Raw genomic sequence first — 9,163 nt, forward strand, 5'->3', positions numbered from 1 at the left:
GATGGGTGTACTGACATGAAGGAAATCTTAAGGTCTTGTATTATTGAAATCATAAGTATGTTCTGAAAACACCCTAGTGAAAGGGACTTATTTCTACCTTTGAGGTCCTAGTGCCTAACATATTTCCTCCATGGAGGTGGGGGCGGGGAGGGAGAGGTAATTGTTTGTCTTTAATTTGTGATTTCATTTTTGTTAATAACTCCAAATAAATCAACTCCCACTACCAATACAAACTGGCAAATATTCAACAACATATCAAGTTTCCTGGGAGCACTGAATGGTTAAGTGACTTGTCCATAATCATACACGCAGAATATGTCATAGGCATGGTTTGACCCTTAGTTTTCCTCATCCAAAAACTCTCTCTTTGTTTACCAACCACAGCAGTTAACTCTTTTTCATATGTAGGTGCTTTAGAAAAAATACTTGCCTAACTAAATCACTTTAAATTCATTTGTAGTTGCTCAAAGTAGATTTTTCACTTTCTGAATGAAAATTCCATCTGAATTTGAAAAATGCGATTTGGCTCTGTTTTAGATTTATTGACATCCCAAATATGAATATAATCAACTGAGAACAAGTTTTTATTACCTGCTTACAATGTGCCAGCCACCATCCTAGAGAGAAAAAGTTAAAAAAAAAGTAGCTGTCCTCAAAGAGCTTATGTTCTAATGGGGGAGGCAACCAGTATATAATTCAGTGTATCCAAATAAATAGGATAAGAAGGAGAGGGAAGCAGCCATAGAGGGGAAAGAACTGGCAAATTGGGTACTGCTGATAGCCTCTTGAAGAAAGTGTTGCTTGAGCTGACTTTTGAAACAAGCCAGAGATTCTGAGAGGAAGAAATGAGGAGAGAGATCATTGCAGAGAGAAAGACAACCGGTGCAAAGAAGGAAAATGAAATATCATGTATGAGGAACCACAAGACAGCAAGTGTGACTAGATTGTAGAGTGTGGAAAGGGCTAATGTGCAAGGAAACTGGAAAGGTACAAAGAGGCTGGTTGTGGAGAACTTTAAATGTAAAACATAAGGGTTTACATTTGATCTTAGAGGTCAAGAAGGAAGCCTTTAAAGTTTACTCAATGGAGAGGTGACAGGGTCAGACCTGTGCTTTAGGAAAACCACTTTGGTAGTTATGTAGAGGATTAATTAGAGTGAGGAGAGGCTAGAGGCAGGGAATTAAATTAGAAGACTCACCTCTAAATGACTTAACCTACTTTTTCTGCTTTTTCTTCCATTTATCCCTGTCATGGACTCTATTAGATTATCTATTGTTCTCTATTGCCTTCTCACCCACTGGCTATGTTTTTCCCTGAGCTGTATCCTTGACCTGGAAAGGTCCTTTCTCTTACTCTCAGAAGACATTGATTTGAAAATAACTTCAGTGCTTAACTTACATGTCACTTCTGCCTTAAGTCTTCTCTGATCTTTTAACCAGAAGTTACAGGCAGCTAGGTAGTAGAGTGGACAGAGTGCTAGGCCTGGAGTCAGGAAGACATGAGTTCAAGTTTGATTTGAGATACTTACTTTGTGACCCTTAGAAGTAACTGCACCTACCTCACAGAGTTGCTGTGAGGATGAAATGAGATAATATTTGCAATGCACTTAGTGCACAGTAAGCACTATACAAATGTTAGTTGTTATTATTATTAATGTGCTTAGCACAATAATAATAGACACCACGTACATGTTTATTCTTTTCCCTGTCCCTAATTACTCCTTCCTCTGTAATATGACGCCAGCATCAAATATAACATTCATGACTTTTAAAGCCTTTCACAAGCTAGCCACTTTCTGTCTTTCCATTTTTATTTCACATCCATCTTCTCCATATACTCTATGATGTAGGTACCCGGACTTTCTTACTGTTCTTTACATAGGACATTCCATCCCTTAACACTCAGGCCTTTTGGCTGGCTTTCCCCTATGCAAACTGGCATTTGACCTATAACTTGCAGAGTACCTCATTTTTTTGAACTTCTCCAGAGGGAAAGGAAGGGAAATAACCAGGGAAAGTGGCAGTAGGTTGGCCTCAGAATGGGTTGTTGGATAACTATTGAAAGAATCATATACATTTTTGATATTTACTTCTTTTTAAGTATTTTTGAGTTATTTATAATTTCTTCTTCATATTTTAAAATTTACTAGGCCTTATTTTAAAACAAAAATAACTTTCTCCATAATAATCAAAGGATACTTTCTTCTTTCTTACATTTGTTTTCTTAAGCATTTCCAGTATCCTCTTCCATGTTTAGGTTTTAAAAATTATCAACCTTTTCCCTCTTTTATTTCTGCAGTATTAAGAATGATTAGGATATTTGTACAGACTAACTCATAAAAGGGAGAAGGCTGTCACTTTGCCCATAAAAGATTAGAGAGCAGGAAAACTGTTTTTTAGTTATTCCTTTGCTCTTTCTGATGTGTGAAAAATGCTTTGCAAACCATAAAGCATAATAGAAAAGTTATTATTATTATTATTATTATCATCATCATTATCATAATCATTATTATTATTTAAGCAAAGCTCCTGTTTTACTTTAATTTGTACATAAATTGCAAAGTTTAGGTGACAGGGGTGTGGAAAGAGAGAATTTGGAACTCAATTTTTTGAAATGAATGTTAAAATTTTTTCTTAATTGAAAAATGTTTAATGAAATAAATAAAAAATATTATAAATGAACAAATAAATAAGTAAAAAGAACACAAATTGGCTCCTTAGGAAGCTTTGTTCTTTAAAGAACCTTACATCCTTCAACACAATATGCCATCCATCCCAGAGATGCCATAGAAATCTTTTTTTTTTTATAGGTAAATAAGATCTTAGAGGCAGCTAGGTGGCTCATTGGATACAGTGCTGGTCCTGGAGTCAAGAAGATCTGAGTTCTAATCTGTCCTTAGATACCCACTATCTTTGTGACACCCTCCTCACACCTGGCAAGTAATTTAACTTCTGTTTGCCTAATCCACTGGAGAAGGAAATGAAAACTACTCCAGTATTTTGGGCAAGAAAACCCCATGCAGGGCACAAAGAAGCTGACAAAACTAAATGACCAAACAGCAACAAACAAGATCTTTTTACTCTTCTCAAAACCCTGAAATAGTTTCATGGAACCTACTAGGAAAATTCCCAAGTGCCTTATGTAGGCATGCAAAATCCTACTAAGTTTGGCACTTTTTAATTTGCATTACGCTTTTCCCCATCTCATATTTCTCCCCCATCACATATTCTGATCCAACCAATAACTCCTCATTGTTCTCCAAACACATCTTTTGTACATTTTATACATTTCTTGTACATTTCTTTTCCCCCTCCTGAAATGTTCTTTCCCTATTTCTCCTTCCTAAAATCTAACTCATGCTTCAAGACCCAGTTTATACACCTCTGCTCCCATGAAGCATTTTATATTCCTCTCAATTAGCAATGATCTTTCCTTTTATGGACCTCATGCCATAGTAACAACAAAAATAGTTGATATTCATGTAGTGCTTTGTTTCCCAAAAGTACTATACATATTTTTATCCTTATAACAACCTTGTGAAATAGGTGCTTCAGATATTATCTATTATCATTATTATTATTGTTATTGTTATTATTATTATTATTATTATTATTATTATTATTGATGTGAAACCTGAGGCTCACAGAATTTAAGTGACTTGTCCATGGTCACAAAGCTAGTATGCTTAAAGAAAAGGATTTTTTTGTTTGTTTGTTTTTGGCTAGGCAATGGGGTTAAGTGACTTGCCCAGGGTCACACAGCTAGTAAGTGTTAAGTGTCTGAGGTTGGATTTGAACTCCTGACTCCAGAGCCGGTGGTCTATCCACTGTGCCACCTAGTTGCCCCCAAACAAGTTTTTCTGATTCCAAAGTTGCATCCATTACAGCATGCTCTACCGCCTTGCGCTCTTATCATGTTTTATTTTGTATTATAATTATTATTTTATCTCTATATATCCTTCCACATCTGGAATAGAAGTAAACACAAAACACATTCAGTGTATTGAATCTGTTTGTTGAGTTGTGGCTATGTGAAATAGGCAAACAAACATTGGATTTAGAGAGTTCAAAGAGACCTTGATTTAAGTCTTGATTCTAACACCTCCTGGCCATTTCACTTCTTCTTCTGTAAAAATAGCTGCTGGTGGTGGTGGGGGATGTCTGCAGCATTTATTTCATAAGGTTGCTTTGAGGATCAAACAAGATAAAGCACTGTTTAAACATTAAAGAACTATACTCAAGAAATCATAATAGCTTATGTTTATGTAGAAGGAATACAACTAAGAATCCTCCTTTCCAAGTCCATTTTTCATGAGGGAGCTCCATCTTCCCCCTCCAGAAAAAGCAAAGCAAAATAAAACAAAACAATGGGCACAAGAAGGGATCTGCTTCTTTCTCGAAGATAGAGCTCATGAATCGCTCAGGAGAGACACAGGTTATGTGGAGACCTGAAGACAGGACAGCATATCAATGCAACCACATAAATGAGGAGCGTGTGATGCCAAATGGAACTGAGAGAGTGAGAGAGAAACAGAGAGTATGAGGGAATCCTTCAGCATTGCAGAATTGCAGAATGGAGGCAGCAATGCATGAGACCCACAGGCTCTAAAAATGGAGCCTAGATGAAAACAATAAGGAAGGAATAGAGGGCCTTATTGAAAGAAGAGATCATGGGAGAAGGGGTCCTGAGGATAATTACAACATGGAGAGCAGGTAGGGGAGGACAGGGAGAAAATCACACATCAGAGAACCACCGGCAACAAGGGGCGATGGAACACAGAGGCAAGATGCAGAAGAGAAACCTTGGATCTTGGACTTTGATAATACTGTGAATTATGTGGCCTGTGCAGGTCCAGGAAGAAAAATAAAATCTTTAATGGACTGAAGTTCAAATTAGGAAATTAAGGCCCACCAAAGGGGAATGATCCTGAACCCCAAGGCACAAAGAATATTATTAAAAATTGAAAGGACCATGCAATTCCCTCTGAAAAAAAGGGTAGAGTTTCCTTAACCGTCATCCTGTGTGATATAGTAGCTAGAACACTGGGCCTGTAATCAAAAGACTGAAGTTCAAGTCCAGTGTCAGATATCGACAAGCTGTGTGACTCTGGACAAATCATTGAACTGCTTTCTGCCTCAATTTTCTCTGAAAAATGGGATGATAATTATATCACATACTTCTCATAGTTATTGTGAGGATCAAATGAAATATTTGTAAAGCACTTAGCATAGTACTTGGCACATAGTAGGCACACCTAAGGCTTGCCTCCCTCTCTCCTCCATCTTTAAGCATACACACATGCACACTGTATGTATGCATGTATATGCATACACACTTATATCCACACGCATGCACATATGCATGCACGCACATGTATATGTGTACACATGCATGTGTATATGCACATATGTATATGCACATGGATAGATGGGAATATACACATATATCCTATATATCATTATTTTACATCAAATGTCTTGTTAGTCTGAATGCTGTCAGAGAACTGACAGCCTTTTTAGGATGAGCAAATAAAGCTGGATTCTGATATTCCAAGGCTTTCCCTCAGTAGGGGCATTAACCAGAGGGTGTCTGTAAGGAACTCATACAAACTGCATTTCTATCAATTGTGTCAGAAGCTGGAGCCTAAATGATAAGCAGTTTATATTTTCAATGAGTGCCTACACAAGAAGAGGTTCCAGGAAGAAAGAGGTAGTAAGGCTCAGAGCCCAGCACTATTATTGCTGGCCTCTAACTGTAATCTTGCCTTTTGAACTAACTTCTCATAATGATGATACCACTCAAAATCAGCCAGAATTGCTCTCTGTGAACTGTAATCATAGTATGAGAACTGAGAGGACACATATGCAAATAAATCACCATGAAGGATTTTCTGAATATAAGTGCTAAATAAAATGAAAATATGAATGCTATTTTCTTGACAAATCTTTACCCTGCCATGCTCTGGACACTAATGGAGTCTCTTTCTCTCTCTTAACATCAGTCTTGTAGTACCAGAAGGAAGCATCTTAAGAGTTTGTAGTGTGTGACATTTAACTTGAGGGGTTTTTTTAGCCATTTCTACTTCATGACAGAATAAAAATACTCAGGGCAAGATACTCCTGCATATTACTGTATTTGGGGGACTCTGAATTCAATTACCTTTCAGTGTTATGCCTTACAAAATCTAAAAGTGCCTAATAATCCTCGAGACACACAAGCTTCCTGTCATGTCTTATTGCCTGATCATTCCTTATTTTTGTTGTTGTCCTTGTTATATCTCTTCAAGCACTCACCTAGGAAGGGGGAAGACAACATTTCTATATCAAGAAAGCAACTGAAAGACTTTCATAGATCTATTTTCCAACTTACCTTTTTCTTTTAACACTTTTTTTTCCCTTCAGTACAGTGGCAAAAATAGGATTTTACTTCACCCTCCCCCCCACTTTATGGCTACTATCAAAATCTTAGCAAAGTCTAATAGTAACTGGTATAATAATTCTCTAAGCCCATACTTCCATAGATTTTTCTTCCAACAAAGGTTACTATTTGCTTGTGAGGGGATGAATAACAGTATTATTGAAAGGGACTCAAATGTGAAAAACCAGTCCTATTATGATAGCAAACAGTGGACACAGCAACACTGGGAAAATTCACGAGGTCTTTCACATACAAGCTTGCTTCCCAAGGCCGTTTAGAAAACGATAGAGTGAGTGACAGTAGAGATGACATTACCACATAGAAGAAGGATTCAGTGAGTCACATAGTACTAGAGGAATAAAGGGAGGCAAAAGATAAGCTGTAGTTGAATCGTTTTCAAAGAATGGCAGGGGTATTGGAATTTAATGATGGCGGCAGTCCAGCTATAACCTGCAGGCAGAAGGTTGCCCACAAGAATAGATATTGGAGCATTGCTGTCAAGATGTGGGCTTTCACGGAAACCAAAAAACATGTTTTGTTTTGTTTTTTTGAGAGAGAGAGAATTCGGAGGAAAGATGAAAATAAAGAGAAGTGATATTTAACAAGCAAGGGCCCAAAGCAAAGGGCTGAACTTTGCAACAGAGAGATAGCTCTGGACACAAAGTCAAAAAGATTATTTAAAGCAAAAAGAAAAAACCAACCCAAAGGAAAAGAAAACCCTAAGAAGAGGGGAAGATGTTATATTGAGACTATTTACCGATAAGAAACAGTAGAAGAGTAGGAAGTTTGCCAGATAAAAGGAGCTAAGAAAGACAGTCAAGTCAGTCCCCTACATTCTTCTCACAAACTAAAAGCTCAGCCTTGCTCTGTTGCTTCCCAGAAGAATAAGAGCAAAAGTCCAAGAGTAGTAATGATAAATACCCATTCTCATTTTAAACAATTAAAAAAAAATCATCAAGATGGGTATAAATCTTGATCTGTCCTTTACAAATACCAAGTGAAACAATTTGAAATAATTCATTAAAACTAATCTATTAGCACACAAAAATAATTGAAATTCTATGATGAATAAGTAAAAAAAATAATGATGGGTGTTAATTATGAATCTCTCAGAAGTTTCCAAGGCAAAAAAGGTAACAAAGTAACAAGTGTTTATTAAATGCTTACTCCATGCCAGGCACTGGGTTACAAATACAAGCAAAATAAGACAATTGGCAAAGTGATTGACATATGTTATCTCATTTGAGTTTTATAACAACACTATGAGCTACTTATTGTAGTAGAATTATTATTGTTGCTATTATTAATCTTGACTTTTAAGGAAGGAAAGTGAAGCTTGGAATGGATCACACAGCAAATAAGATGGGATTGGAGTCCTTCTGATTCTAAATTTAGCACTATATCCACTATTTACCCTTCCAAAAAGGTCTTAAAATTTTAAAAAGAGCATTTAAAGTGACTGCAATCATATTCTTTCAATGTTAGGATAATCTATGTCATAAACATCTTGAAATTTGTTTCAGAAACTAAAATGAGTCCATTTTTGTATTACCAAAGTACACATAATGGACTATTATCTGATATTCTCTCAAGTGGCACTTGATTTTCATAATTCAATTCACTTTAATTCAAATCAATAAATCTTTATTGAGTACCCACTATGTGCAGGCACTATGGATACAAAAAGAGGAAAAACACAGTCTCTGTCCTCAAGGAGCTCACAATTTAATGGGGGAGGCAATATGCAAACAAAAATAAACAAAACAAGCTATATCAAGGAAAAATAGGAAATATTTTATAGAGGGAAGGCACTGGAATGAGGAGGGGTTGGGGAAAACTTTCTGTAGGGGGTGAGATTTTTGTTGGGACTTAAACGAAGTCAGGAAGGTCAGCAGTTGCAGTAGAGGACTGAAAGCATTCTAAGCATGGGAGACAGCCAGAGAGAATGCCTGGAAAGTGTAAAGAAAATTGGTAGTTACCATAATAATCACTAAATGCTTAAAACTTTTTGCATATATGTCAGAATAAAAAAAAATTAAAAATATGTGCAGCATAAAGTGTAAACTCTGGGTAAGGTCCACTTCATTTTTATCTTCGTGTTCCTGGAATCTAGCATGGTGCTTGGCACATAGGTGTTTCATAAATGCTTGTTGATTTTAATTAAATCGAATATTCTCATTATTAAAACCTGGTAACTTTTGTAGTTTACATATGGTAGTCATGTATGGTGAATAGATGACCTGCCCTGGCACCAGGAAGACCAGGGTTTGAATTCAGCCTCTGAAACACATTAGATATCTGATCATAGGTACTGAATATCTCAGGGCCCCAGATAACCCTATAAGATTCTAAATAATATGTGTATTGCCAATCTGCAGAGGGCAGAATGAGTCTCCACACTGGGAATTTTTTTACATTAATGAAACCATAGGTTTGGATGTGTATTTGTGTATACAGAAACATGCACACACACACAAAAATAGCATTTGCTTCTCTGTAATTAGAATCCTTAAGCAAAGCAGGCTATAAAACATATGAAAGGCTTGATTATCTATGTAGTTTTATAGCAGCTACTGAAACTACAAACAATACACTTATCTACTTAATGTTTTGTCTTAGAAATCTCTGGCAGTAAAGGAAAGGGAAATAAATAATTTCTCAATGATACGATTTTAGCTATAGTTTTTAGAGTTGTATTTTGATTTTCTTTATCTTCTCTTTCACATACCTCTTGTTATTAGATTGG

This window comes from Phascolarctos cinereus, unplaced genomic scaffold (assembly GCF_003287225.1).
Source record: "Phascolarctos cinereus isolate Bilbo 61053 unplaced genomic scaffold, phaCin_HiC Scaffold_4;HRSCAF=312, whole genome shotgun sequence".
Lineage (NCBI taxonomy): Eukaryota > Metazoa > Chordata > Mammalia > Diprotodontia > Phascolarctidae > Phascolarctos > Phascolarctos cinereus.